The 13,532-nt window shown below is 41.3% G+C and overlaps 1 long non-coding RNA gene and 1 other non-coding gene across 2 annotated transcripts; both read left to right on the top strand.

Annotated features, from left to right (window-relative positions):
• Window positions 1-4,988: 4,988 nt before the first annotated feature.
• TRNAT-GGU (transfer RNA threonine (anticodon GGU)) lies at window positions 4,989-5,061 on the top strand. Its single transcript has one exon. It is a non-coding gene; the product is annotated as a tRNA-Thr (tRNA).
• Window positions 5,062-6,768: 1,707 nt separating this feature from the next.
• On the top strand, window positions 6,769-12,853 carry LOC146176535 (uncharacterized). The gene is made up of 3 exons (XR_014701532.1): window positions 6,769-6,914; window positions 12,065-12,253; window positions 12,707-12,853. It is a non-coding gene; the product is annotated as an uncharacterized LOC146176535 (long non-coding RNA).
• Window positions 12,854-13,532: the final 679 nt, after the last annotated feature.

Genomic DNA, 13,532 nt, shown 5'->3' with positions numbered 1-13,532 from the left:
CGTAAGCCGGTCTTCTTTGCAAGCGGTGTAAATTTTAAAGTGCCATCAACCCTGGCGTCTTGAACCATAGTTTCCGTGCCGCTAGTTTCATTTTGCAATTATTGACTTCAGTCTCAATGCGAAGAACGTTCTTGTCTACAGCACTTGGAACCTTTATTGCGAGAACAGCGATGCCTATACTCCAATAATCCCTAAGAAAGATTCGAAAAAAATCATTCAGTTGTTTTCATTCTTTTATAATGTGTAAAAGAAAAGATTATGCCTAAAGGGTGAAGAGTATTTCAAGCAGAGCAGCAATTAATGTATGATGGTAAACGTATTTAAAATCTCAGTTTCCCTCCACAGTACCGGATACATCTAAAGTCGCGAAAATGACGGTATATTTTCACGATGCCAATACAGCTGGGTTGCCGGAGAAACGAACCGAGTAAAAATTCTTCGTTTTTTTACTTTCTTTGCTAATGTGTCAACAGAAAATGTGTTTCGTGGTGTCAGCTGTAGGGCGGAAATACTAAAGAATATTTGAATGTAGAGTTGTAAATGATGTTTAGGTACATTTCAATACTCGAAAACAATGGTATCTTTTGTGATGAGCCGTGTCGTCTAAGTATAGAGTGTACTCACTATTTAATATTGACGTTATTTTAAAACACCTTGAAAGACGTACTGCTGTGCGAAAATCGAAGGTAAGGCTTTCCATATCATGTGGCTGCTTTTCATCCTACTAAACAGTGCCTACACGCAAATCGGTATGTCTGAATCGCTCATTCTTTGCAGCCTGCAGGTGTGGCAGCACCTGTGTGCAATAAACCGCCGCACATATTTTCTTGTTGTATGCTTTTTTACAATGTGATCTGCGACACTAGGTTTACTTAACCGCCGTCTTTCGACACACAATAGACAATTTCACCATATTTTCTATCAACTCCGCTACTGTGCATGTGCTTATTGTCTTGATGTGCGAGGTGAGTCCGCAGCTGGCCGATTGTGATGCCATCCCAGGATTTAGAGCTTACTGCAACGTGCCCTCTACGTTGCAGTAAGTAGAGTTTACATGGCCGTGGTGAACGCTTCTATTCTTCTAGATTTTGCAACAGCATTATACTGAGAACACTCATCTTTACCAGAGCTTGCCCTTATTTTGTCGATATCATTCATGCCCCGTACTTTTGTTAATAAGATCGTATATCTTGTGGGAGAAATGTTTCACTTATAATTTAGTTCAGTGAACCATTTTTCCAGAAAGGTTATTCGCACTAAAGATCTAGCGGCAGGTGAATAATAGGGCTGGCGTTCCCGATACAGCATTTTTTTGCACGTAAGACCTTGCGCCTTGCCTTACATTGATATCCGTGCGATACAAAGTAACTCCAGTAAAACTTAAGAGTTAATAATTGAACGGCCACGATACAGTATGCTAATATCAGAGGAAAAATATATAGCGCAATAAAGGCGCACTGGAGTGGACGTACAGTAAAATAGTGAAATTAGCATGAAAAAGAAATTATAATTTATTATAATTTATTGGACACGGGCAGGACATGTAGTGCGAAGAGAGGATAACCGATGGTCGCTTAGGGTAACAAACTGGATTCCAAGGGAAGGAAAGCGTAGCAGGGGGCGGCAGAACGTTAGGTGGGCGGACGAGATTAAGAAGTTCGCAGGGGTCAAGTGGATGCAGCTAGCACAGAGCCGGGTTAACTAGAGAAATATGGGAGAGGCCTTTGCCCTGCAGTGGATATAGTCACGCTGATGATGATGATGATGAAAATGCAGAGTCAAAACACATTTATTATACTTTGTGCCTCTATTTTCGCGACACATCTCATTCTTGTCATTGCAGAAAAAAGATTCGCAGTCTCCGTTTTTTGACGGTCGCAATACAATCTATTCTTGAATAAAAGACACTTGCAGAAACTACCTGTATGCTTCTAAATGGAATATGAGATATTTTTCTGATTCGCTCTCTCAGCCTCCAGCCGTTGAGGGCACGTGAGAGCAAAAGTATTGCTTTCTCAAACGTAAAATTTCATTACGAAGCATTGCGCAATTCTAAATATTGATAACAAAACATTCAGTCGAATATTCTGTTAATTCGACATGAAGAAAACGTTTCATTCATTCATGTAATTTGCTCGTACTGAATAGATTAGGGTTTCACAGAAAGCCAGTTGTGAGGAACAATGAGATAAGCAAAACTTTTTTAGTGAAGCACAGTGTATTAGCCAACGGGAATTTTGTGGACGTAAATGTACACAGAAAATTTGCGACATGCCAAAAATAATTTTTCACAATATATTTTCCTTGAAAACTAAAGTTGTCCAGAATTAAAGGCAGTGCGTCGTCATTATATTAAAACGCATATTAACATCAATGTTAACAGTTGACAAAAGGAATAAAACAGCGGTAGGAATATTGATTGGATACCCTACACTGGCGAAAAGAATAGCAGGGGCTAAAAAAAGGAAGGAAGATGGACGTGATCATAATTTAGGTACAAAATGCGCATGCCCTGAAAGTTTGCACATCTGCAGTTTTGACAGTGAATAACCAGGTTGGAACGGGCGCTTTGCTCAGGGAATCACAGTGCTCTATCAGGCGTGTATTCAAACATCCCTAACAAACATCTATGTCCTGTGGTAAGACCTGAATTGTGCAGACTGGGCGACGTGTGAATACACGCTTGATAGAGCACCATGACACCCTGAGCGTAGTACCCAGGTCCAACCGAGTTCTTTACTTTCAAATTGGCAGAGGGTGCAAACCAGACGTCAAGGGCACGCGCTATTTGTACGGAAATTCTAATCACACCCCTTTCCTTTCCCGTCTTTAATCCCCCTTTCTCTATTCCCCAGTGTAGGGTAGCCACTAGAGGCCTTTCTGACTCACATCCGTGGCTTCCGTTCTGCCTGCCTGCCTGCCTGACTGCCTTGCGTTACGTTGCCTGCCTTTCCTTGCCTTGCCCTGCCCTTCCCTACCCTGCCCTGCCCTGCCTTGTCTTGCCTTGCCTTGCCTTGCCTTGCCCTGTCCTGCCCAGCCTGCCTACCTGCCTGCCGGCCTGCCTAACGTACCTTGCCTTGCGTTGCCTTCCGTTGCCTGCCTTGCCTCGACTTGCCTTGCCTGCCTGCCTGCCTAGCAGACAGGCAGGCAGGTGCATCCTCCTCTGCTGCAGTCGTTCGGGAAGAAGGAGACTTTAATTGTACATTTTCTGTCACCGATTGCGCTGGCGTTTCACGCACAATCAAAAACCTAACTTCACTAATGTGAATAACTAATAATTTACCTCAAAATGTTACAGTATTAGCACATCTGGGAACCACTTTAGTATTCCTTTAAGGAATATATCATGGTGTGGAGCTCATTTCTCTAGAAGCTGGTCGTCAGATGGCGCTAGAGGAGGAGCAAAGGTTTTGTTTTCTTGAGCGCAAAAGGTGGGATATGCTATTTTCTCTGAGTGTAAAACATGTTTGGGATGTAGACATTTTCTGAACTCATAGGTCACTGACATTGCTGAACAGGGCTCTTGGACACCAGCGGCGGGATTGCATATTATTCACTTTTTTGCTGCAGCAGCCACCTACCAGCCACAGCAGGTTGCAGCATAGTGTAACGGAAGCTTCTGTTAAACCATGCTTTGGTTCGGTTGGTCAACTACTGTGCCAAACATAAGAGATCAAATCCCAGCCATGGCGAATACTTTTCGGAGGCGAAAAGCAAGGCACCTGTGGGCAGGGCAATGTCAGTCCATATTAAAGAACCCCAGGTGGTTGAAATTTCCGGAGCCCTCCACTAAGGTGTCTGTTATAACCTGAGTCACTTTAGCAGTTTAACCTAGTGGAAGCGCTAGGATCGCCGTTTGCAGCCGGCGAAAGAAGAAAATAAAGGTGAACGACGCGTGCTCGGTGCGCACGCAGGGCATTAGCTGTTCAGTTCGAGAAGCTTGCCAGGCTGGTCGTTTTGCTCTGGTGCTACGCCGCGACTCCGTAAATTCCTTACATGCTGTCCCATTATCTTTCCATAGAGATCACGAGCGACTTTCAGTGCAGAAAACAGAATTTAAGTTCAAATATTGAAATATATATTGTGAAGAGTAGGAAGTACGTGTCGAGCATTCCAGTGAGGGGTTCTGCGATCGCTGCGAGTGTTCGATCTGTCTGTCTACGGTCTGTGTTCCACACCTCCTGTTACTTATGTTGTGGGTCCTGTTACGCCGACTCATGATCTCCACCGGCGCGGACGCCAGACTGTTCACGTCCAGCGCCTCAACCCTTATTACGACCCTGCTATCTTGCTTACGACGTCAATCGTCAGTATGGCTCCCCTTCATCCCGCGGGCAATAGTGAAGAGAAGGAAGTTCATGTTGAACATTCCGTTGAGTGCCACTTGCATCGCTGAGTGTATTCGACATGACTGTCTACGAGCTGTGTTCGACGTATACTCTTCAGGTCCCAGTACCTTTAAGTAAACCCCAGCCTACAATATATATATATAAGAGCACCGGACGGGTTATTCGGAGGTCGTGGTTTCGGATCCCACCATCGGCACGTTGTTTTTTCTTCTACTTTGTGTCTAATTATCTTTCCCCTAAACAGATTACATTACTAATTTCTGTGGTTATCGAAGTAAACATTAAAAAAAAGAAAAATAAAAAAAAATGACATAAACATACCATCCCCAACGCTTTCCTTGGCCTCGCCGACTGTTGGCTTCTTTCCTTCATCTATTATAACGAGCACCCTCATTTCCCCTTGATTGATCTGCTTGTAGCTTACGGGGGTCTCGGTTCTGGCAGTCTTGAAGCCATAGGTAGCGTAAGAGGGTTCTAGCACAGCTTTCGCCCTCGCTCTTGATCACGTTCTACGTGACGCTGGCGGTAACAAAGGACGTCCCACGTCCTCCGCTATGGCTGATGGTGGCGCTGGTGAACACTCTCAAGGTTCGTATACAGACAACATAAATACCCAAGAAAGTAGCAGGGGGGACAGCGGCCGATGTAGCTCAGTTGGTAGAGCACCGGACGGGTTATTCGGAGGTCGTGGGTTCGGATCCCACCATCGGCACGTTGTTTTTTCTTCTACTTTGTGTCTAATTATCTTTCCCCTAAACAGATTACATTACTAATTTCTGTGGTTATCGAAGTAAACATTAAAAAAAAGAAAAATAAAAAAAAAATGACATAAACATACCATCCCCAACGCTTTCCTTGGCCTCGCCGACTGTTGGCTTCTTTCCTTCATATATATATATATATATATATATATATATATATATATATATATATATATATATATATATATATATATATATATATATATATATATATATATATATATATATATATATATATTGTGCATTACAGAACTGTTAGAGCGTTACCTGTAGTGTTACCATTCCTGCCGGTGAAACGAATCCGGGATTTGAGCTCTAATGAAGGAATACAGTCGCTAGTCGCTTACGTGATAAATTTGTCATTGGTGCCTCCTTGAGAGAGTCGTCAGTTTTATAAATATTGATGCCCAACCAAATTTCGCTATGGCGAGCACGGCGGTTCTTGTATGTGACCTGCTGATGGTATTACATTTCTTTAAAAAGTGTATTTTGAACTCTGGACCAATCTTATAAAAATATGATGTGTCTATCAGCGCCTGTGTCGTTCGCGTATTTTATGAAGCGTGACCGATTGATGTCACCGCCCCTTTTAACTTGTTGCCTCGTTTTTTGGAGTGTAGCACACAAGCTTGGCAACCTTAGATTTACATTTCTAGGCAGGTTTTTCTAAGAACCTATATATACTCATCCTTCTACATTGAATAGATAGGTGGGGACAGAAGTGAGTCTGTAACGCTGTGTCGGACAAAAATAGCCTCTCGCGTTGTGTTCGAACCCTAGATGAATTTTTTAGTTTGCTTTGGTATTTTCAATGCAGGATTCTCCGGGCAAATGTGTTATTCTGGAATCAGACTAATATTTGCTCCCGATAGTAAATAAGTACTATAATGCTCCGCTCAAGGATCAATTCGTAGTTTCTTGCACGACACTAAATCGCATAATTTAGAACCTTCCATTCATTCTTTTTAACTGAAGTTTCAGCAAGGGTACCTACAAAAATCTGTAGCTCCTAATAAATATTTGCTTATAGATCTAAAGAAACGTATACCAAGTCGAATCAATATATGCTATTCTCTCGGTGACTGCACGAAATATGGAAGTGTTTGGGTTTTTTATTTCATTAGGTTGGACAATTTATTATCACGTTCAGGCCTGGTCATTTGCTTTCTGTGAATTGGCCTGTTTGATAAATGCAGTATTTCATGGCTAGAACAGTATTTTCTGCCACAGAATAATACGAGACACTTGAATGTTAGAATTTAGATATTATATTTTTACAATGCTTCGAGTGTCTGTAGTACCACTAGACGGATTCAGAATGCAGGCTTTGCGTGTAATTTGAAGAAGAGGGCTTAAGTCGAAAGAAAAAAAATTGTGTTTTTTGAATAGGACAGACATTATTTAGGTGATACTTTCTGCCTGACTTTCTTTAGGCTAGTCGAAATCGCTATTGTGTGGGCAGATAAGTGGTTTGTAAAGCATACTACAAAACTTTGCTAAAGCTACTCGAGCTACAAAGGCGGTCGCATGCTCAGTGAAGCGAACAGATGTGCAGTTTTCTATAAAAGGCTGTGGTTTTCCTGGAAATTATCGCACCAAATGCCGTCATTGTCGTGACAATAACATCATTCATCTATTTATAATGGCAGAGTAACCGAAGCATACCGTTAGCTTGCATGTATATATACTCCACTAAACGCCTGACTCCAAAACAATCAATAGTGAAAGTCCGTCGTTCAGAAAATGAAGGCGCTAACTAGCTTTCTTCCCGCCCTTTTCTGCCTCATATTCGCATTGTGCAGTGGTAAGCCTTCGCGATATTCTGACTGCTATGTATTCTCTTAATAAGTGGTTTTTATTTTCAGGAGTGTCATTGCATTAAGTCTATAAGAAAAGGACACATTATATGCTACAGAGTCTTGCAGCGACCGGTGCTGAAACCGCAATCAAGATGAACGAATCGACATTTCTAAATTATGAGATTTAGCGTTGCAACAAACCACGAATTTAACCTCGACCAGAAAGCGACACTTTTATATTCCGCCGCTGGCCAAAAGATAATTTAATTCTAGCGCAACAGAGTTCCTTGGAGGACCCTTAAGAGGATCAAGGGCAAAACTTTAAAAAAATTCGTCTCTCTATCGGACATAACGCAAGACGCGATTTTGTGTCACACACAGCCTGAGAGGCACAGTTGTATAATTATATAGCAGTTGTATAACAGCCCAATAATTATCCAGTAGCATCTTTGAGATCCTTGCCTAGAATTGCAAATTTTATTTTACCATTTTTGTGCACTATACTCCAACAAAGAGGAGAGAGAAATAGAGCAGCTGGAACATCTATCATTCAAGCAAGAGAGGAATGACACGCACTGATAGAAGTGCACTATTATATCCCAAGATCTGAAGGATTACTTTACTAAACATGCATTTCTCTGAGTCAGAGGCATAATTAGTGCAATTGGAGCCATCTAGGTTCTTGCACAGATATACAAAGTTTTTCAGGCAAGGCTGTCACAAATATTACATATAGGTTCATTGAGGTCAGAAGACTGTCCGGCAGCATCTATTATCAGTGTTGGTGGACATAGAAAACACCAAAAATGCTAAATATTAAGTCCGTTATTTATACTCCACTAATTACCAACTTAGATTTTCAGTTTCAGTCTGAATAATAATTTGCCTCTTGGAGTGATCGTAGCACTTTTTGCAGTATTCCAAACAGAATTACCATCATTGCTGTGGTATTAACGAATTTTTGCCAATTAACTAGCGCGAAAAGATCGCGCATTTAAAATTATGTACTCTGAGCAACGCCCAGTCGACCTTAGTCAATGGCGCCACGTCCGACGACTCTTTCCCTCGTTGGCAGGAATAGTGAACTGCAGCGAAAAATGCTGCACAGGCGAGTGAGAGGAGATAAACGCAATAGATTTATCGATGGATGAGGCTAGGGAAGTTTTGGAGGGGGCGTTTCGGATGCACCTGTCGTTTTGTACGAGGTTGGTAAATATGTTTAATCCCAACGGCGATTAAGATAGCGTTTTTAAAATAAAACCAATACGATCGTTGATATTGGCTGGATACAACTCTAGAATTAATACCAGGTGCTTAATTCTAATTGAACACAAATCAAAACTACCTACCAAGCTTACTAGTCGGCATGATTGACTGTCCCCATCCGCCAACGCCGGTGATATAGTTCTGATGAAAGCGCCATCAAACGTCAAAAAGCCAACTTTAAAAAATGAGTCGCCCTCTTCACTGAAACACATGTTATAATATTTGTTCCAAAAACTTTCTTGCAGCCATTGTTTATTCATAAGAAGAGTAAATTACAATACCTGAAGGAACGAAGAACTACAACATAAGCATCCGGCGCTCTAGAATACATGCCATGTAGTGAAGATTCTTTAAAGATATTTAGAAGTGTTTTGATCATTACGGTTTTCTTCTGGTGCACGCTGTGCTGCTTCAAACGAATCATTAGCTTTGAAATAAACCATAGTCCTCAACTTTTAAAACAATCGAGCTCTCAACAATGCTTCAGCTGTACGCTGCACACCTTTGCACAAATCTGTATGGGTTGCTTTCTTTTCATAAACAGAGCCAACGGTTCTATATACATAGTTTCCGAACCTGCATAACTCAACTTGATCAAGATAAATCAGCCTTAGTAATAAAATATTGTGAAATAGATGTTGTGAAATGTTACGTCATTTTATAAAATAGGCGAATTTGCTTAGATGAACAGCAAGCAGAGCAGAGCCCTATATTTCTGCATGTAAACAAGGGTAGAACAACAGGAGGAAGATGACTACACAGTATGAAAAGAGCTCTGAACAAGCATAGAGGCTAAGCCACTGTTCGCAAGGTGAGCCAACGTTTCGACACGTAGACTTCTCTTCGCCAGGGCAGTGCGAGCATCATCTGGCAGGTTTTTAAGTACACTTTTGCTTCCTAAGAAGTAAAGCTAGCAGGGGGAGGGAAGAGAACGGGGCAGATAAAAGTAGATCAAGGAGTGAAAAAATGTTCCTTTGGAAGGTATTTCTTAGCCTGGAACTGGTTATCCTCTGGCCTGAATGAGAGAATAAAAACCGGTAGCAGTAGGAAAAGTTACATTGCGGGGTTTGTCACCTGTCCTACAAATACTCCATTCTTATAATGTCTTAGATGAAAACTTGTGAAATGATAGTTGAAAGACTGGAGTGATTTTGATCAATGCTGCCTTATCATGAAGATATCGTCCAAATAGCGAAGGTATATGAGTGGTTTTTCTGGAAATGAATTAGGTGTTTTGAATGCTAGAACTCCCATGAATTAATTCGCGTTAGTCGGCGCGAAAGGAGGGCCCATGCTTGTTCCCTAGTAGCTGCAGATAATAGGTTGAATCAAACTCGAAATAATTTAAACTTAGGACTACTTTAAAGAGCGATAGGTAAACTTCAGTGAAATACGGATGGGGGTTGTTGATTATTACTTGAGAAAGAGCGTCGATAACTTACTCGCTAGGAAGATTAGTGTAGAGACATCAATTGTTAAAAGTATAAAGTCATATAAAAGCTAGGCCGTGTTATTAATAAGCTCAATTATTTGAAGAAAGTGAAGTGTTTCTTGCACAAATGAAGGACGCTGGATCTGGAGGTCCGCCAGGTGGTTTTTTAGGAATATTTAGAGGTTTCTTGTGTGCGTAATATTGTTATAAACAAGTGGCCTTCTTGGTATGTCTGTGGTAAACACTTCCTTCGTGTAAACCTTGTGAATCTTGGGTAGTAGGTAAAATTGACCTGCTCGTTTGTGTGATGGCTTCAGAAGATATTCGGAACAAGCATGGGCACTCCATTCTCGTTGACTTACCCAAATATATCTACGGAAGTTCTAGAATACAAAATACTAAATTCCTTTCAGGAAAAACTAGTCGTATACCTTGGCTATTATGACGATATAATCATGATATGGCACCGTGATGAGAACCAGCCCAATCGTTCGTCTCACACTTTAAAAATCATCACCGAAGCTTTAAATTTACTTGTCATTTACGAAATTGCAAGCCGACTTTCTCGACACCATGCTGTCCGTACAAAATAAAAAATTTAACACTTCTATCTATAGGAAGCCAACGGATAAGCAACAATACCTATATTTCAGGAGTCAGCATCCTAGACGTTGTAAGCAAGAAATATTTGTACGATTGGCAGCACGGCTTAGAACAATATGTAGCGATTATATTGACTACTTAAAGGAACTATTTTATTGGAAGCAACATATTTCAAAGAAACTATGCCGGTAGCTCCCTAAATATGGGCCTCCAGAATGCAACCACTTTAAACCGCAACGATATGCTCACGAAACGACCAGAGGCCAACACTGATCGCCAGTCTTCGTTTGTAAGGAAATACTCCAGTGGCATTTCAAACATAAAAAAAATTTCTGCTGAAATACCCCTCCATAACGCGTCATCAACGCTAGAAGAAAATATTCCTGGAGGCTCGAAGGTTAAAATACAAACGTAACACAAACCTCTGAGGTATTATAGTACGTACCAAAGTGAAAAACAAACGTGCAACGCAAACTCATCCTTGCTCCCGAGTCAGAGGTAAGACGTGCAGTCATTTACAAAAAGACGGCACAGTTGAGAGTGCTGCAAGCGATATACTTTTGCCATAAAATCAGGCTCTAATTACACGATTCTTTTTTTACAGTTTATAACTTCTAGAATGCTCTTTCAGTTATAGATAATACATCGAATAGACAGGGCAATCAATGAACTTAAGGCTTAATGGCCATCGGGCAGACAACCTCAAGAAACCCCAGAAAGCAGCTTTCCAGCATTTTAATCAGAAAGACCATTAATGCGAAGACAAATAAATTATATATATATATATATATATATATATATATATATATATATATATATATATATATATATATATATATATATATATATATATATATATATATATATTGTCACGCACTTCCCGCGGTCCTTATTGAAGGAAGATGAGGTTTGGTGGAATAAGCAGAAGAGGACGAGGAAGCTGGGTCTGTCCGGTGTGGTGTGCTAATCTCCAGCGTATCCTAACATCTGTGTAAATAAACGTCGTAACAATATATATATATATATATATATATACTCCAGTGAGGCTTCAAATTTTCAAGGGACCGAAAGTATAGAGAGGCATATCTAGTGCTTATATTTACAGTAATGAAACCAACAGGAGTACACATCTCGACAGGAATGATAAAATCCCAAATATATTCGCTGTGCACCCTAACTATTTGGGAAAACAATCCTATATAGAGTAATTTTATACAGGTTATTGACAGCGTGGTGACCCTTTATCCATCCTACGCAACAGCATAGAGTGTACATGTTTTTCCGACCATCTTTCTTTCTCATCACTTCTTACTTTGGTTTGGCCTTGAACACGTTCCTGCAGGACGTGGCAGGTGTTGTTCACATCACCTGTTAATATTCTGCTTCTTTGTTCTTCAGCCCTGCTAGCGGAAAGGTTTAGAGAACTGTTCCCCAGCAGATGTATTCTTCTTCAAGACCCTTTGAAGTGCCTGCCCCCTTTTACGAAGGCATGTCGGCGTTGAACCTGCTTTTGCTGCTGACTTATTATGCACCCCGCATTGTATTTTTTCTTGCAGCTGCAGCTTTTATTTTTTTCACGCCACCAGGCCAACGATTCCTGGTTGACAAATACATTCCGCCCATTCTCCTCCCTCCCTAGCTTTTTTCTTCGGAAACAAAAGCATATTTAAACACTTGCCAGTGAAGATCGCGCTACCCAGACGAAGGCTAGTCTACTTGTCGAAATGTTGGCTCGACTGGCGAACTCAGGCTCCCCCGCTACCCTTTGTCAATGCTCTTTCATAGAAGCAGACAAGTCTTACGTGGTCATTGTAGCTAGGCCTTTATAAAGCTAGAGAGTATGGTTCTCCGCAGGGTCCACCCGGCCAGAATTATGCGACTATGAATTGGATGTAGGAGAGTGCGCTGATGGCGAAAAGCCTACAATTACGAGATGGCATTTTAATGCGGATGAGGCGCGCTGCGGTCCATTCTTGACGTGTGGAACCAGCGGAAATGACAACAACTTTCCCAACTGCACATCATGCATGAAACTCTGCTCAAGTGAGTAAAGTTTTGGCTTATGATGTGTGATCTATTGTGAATGGCTCGCAAGTAACGTTTCATATTTGTGCGCAGAATACGAAGGGACATTTTAATGGCAAAGTTTTAATGGCAGTACCAAGATAATGGACGTCTCATTAAAATATGTATAAAACGTATTCCTTGATACCGCCTCTAAGAAGCCAACCAATATGTGACCATGTGTTTTGTATGTTCCAATATCTTCATTTAAAAGTGCCTGAAATTACGTGTTACTTCCAAACGTCAGTTGCATTGACGTCGCTGTTGAATATTGAAGAAACGAAGAAATAAAGAAGCGCCATAAACGAGAACGACAAATGAGCCCTACATAAGAGTGGACGCTCAAAATTAATAATTTTTTACCCTTAATAAAGTTGTTCGCACGTTTCGTTTTGTTTACACGCACATTTTTATGAAAAATCTTTATTCTAGACCACGCAGATCCGGAAGGAATATGTCGCGATGCTATTGGCTCAGCATGAAGAAAAAAAGCAAATGTGAAGAATGAAGAAGATAACGTTTTCAGTTTATCGAAGATAACGTCTACCAGAAGTTAAAATAAAAATGTGTTTATTTTAATTTGCTTTCTGCCTGCCTCAACATTCTCTAATTGTATAGTATAGTATAGTATTCGCGCCGCGTTGTAATTACGAGGATGCCCGACTCACGCTTACTCTGCCTAAAAGCTTGTCTTCAGGAAATTAAAAAGAATGTGCTCAATACATAGTAACATCATATATGTGGTTCTGTACGCTACGGTTCGGAAGAAAGTTTCTTAAGATGTTTCAGCGGAGGGCATTGAGACAAGAAAGTAAAATCTCCCACGCTCGCTTCAGAATACCTGTGTACATTGCGGGTATAAATGTATATCCCACTCTCCTTTCTACCCAGCTACGAGCGCTGCTGAGTCACAAGACAACGCTCGCTCACCTGGAGAGGGTGTGTGAGATGGCACTTAGAGTTTGTCTCGTTCCTTATACAGTCGCGTCGTCAAATCATCGTCCTGACCACTTAGAGTAGTGTGCATTCCGAACGCGAGGAAGAACTACATTGTTCTCGTTGTCTGCTTCCGAGAAGCAATCGATGACTTCGCAAAACAAGATGGATAAAACCAGGGTGCTCGTGAGGGAAGGCTCTCTCTTTTTTCCCTTGTACCTAGACCTTCGACGGACGACCCAGACCGTCCCTGCCTGGCGGAAGCAGATCTCGGGTTTTAATTGGGGGTAAATGCTTTTCCCCACTAAATCGTGGCTGACAG

Source organism: Amblyomma maculatum, chromosome 10 (genome assembly GCF_055883805.1).
Source record: "Amblyomma maculatum isolate TAMU_Amacu chromosome 10, ASM5588380v1, whole genome shotgun sequence".
Lineage (NCBI taxonomy): Eukaryota > Metazoa > Arthropoda > Arachnida > Ixodida > Ixodidae > Amblyomma > Amblyomma maculatum.
This window is presented reverse-complemented; position numbering and strand designations above follow the sequence as displayed.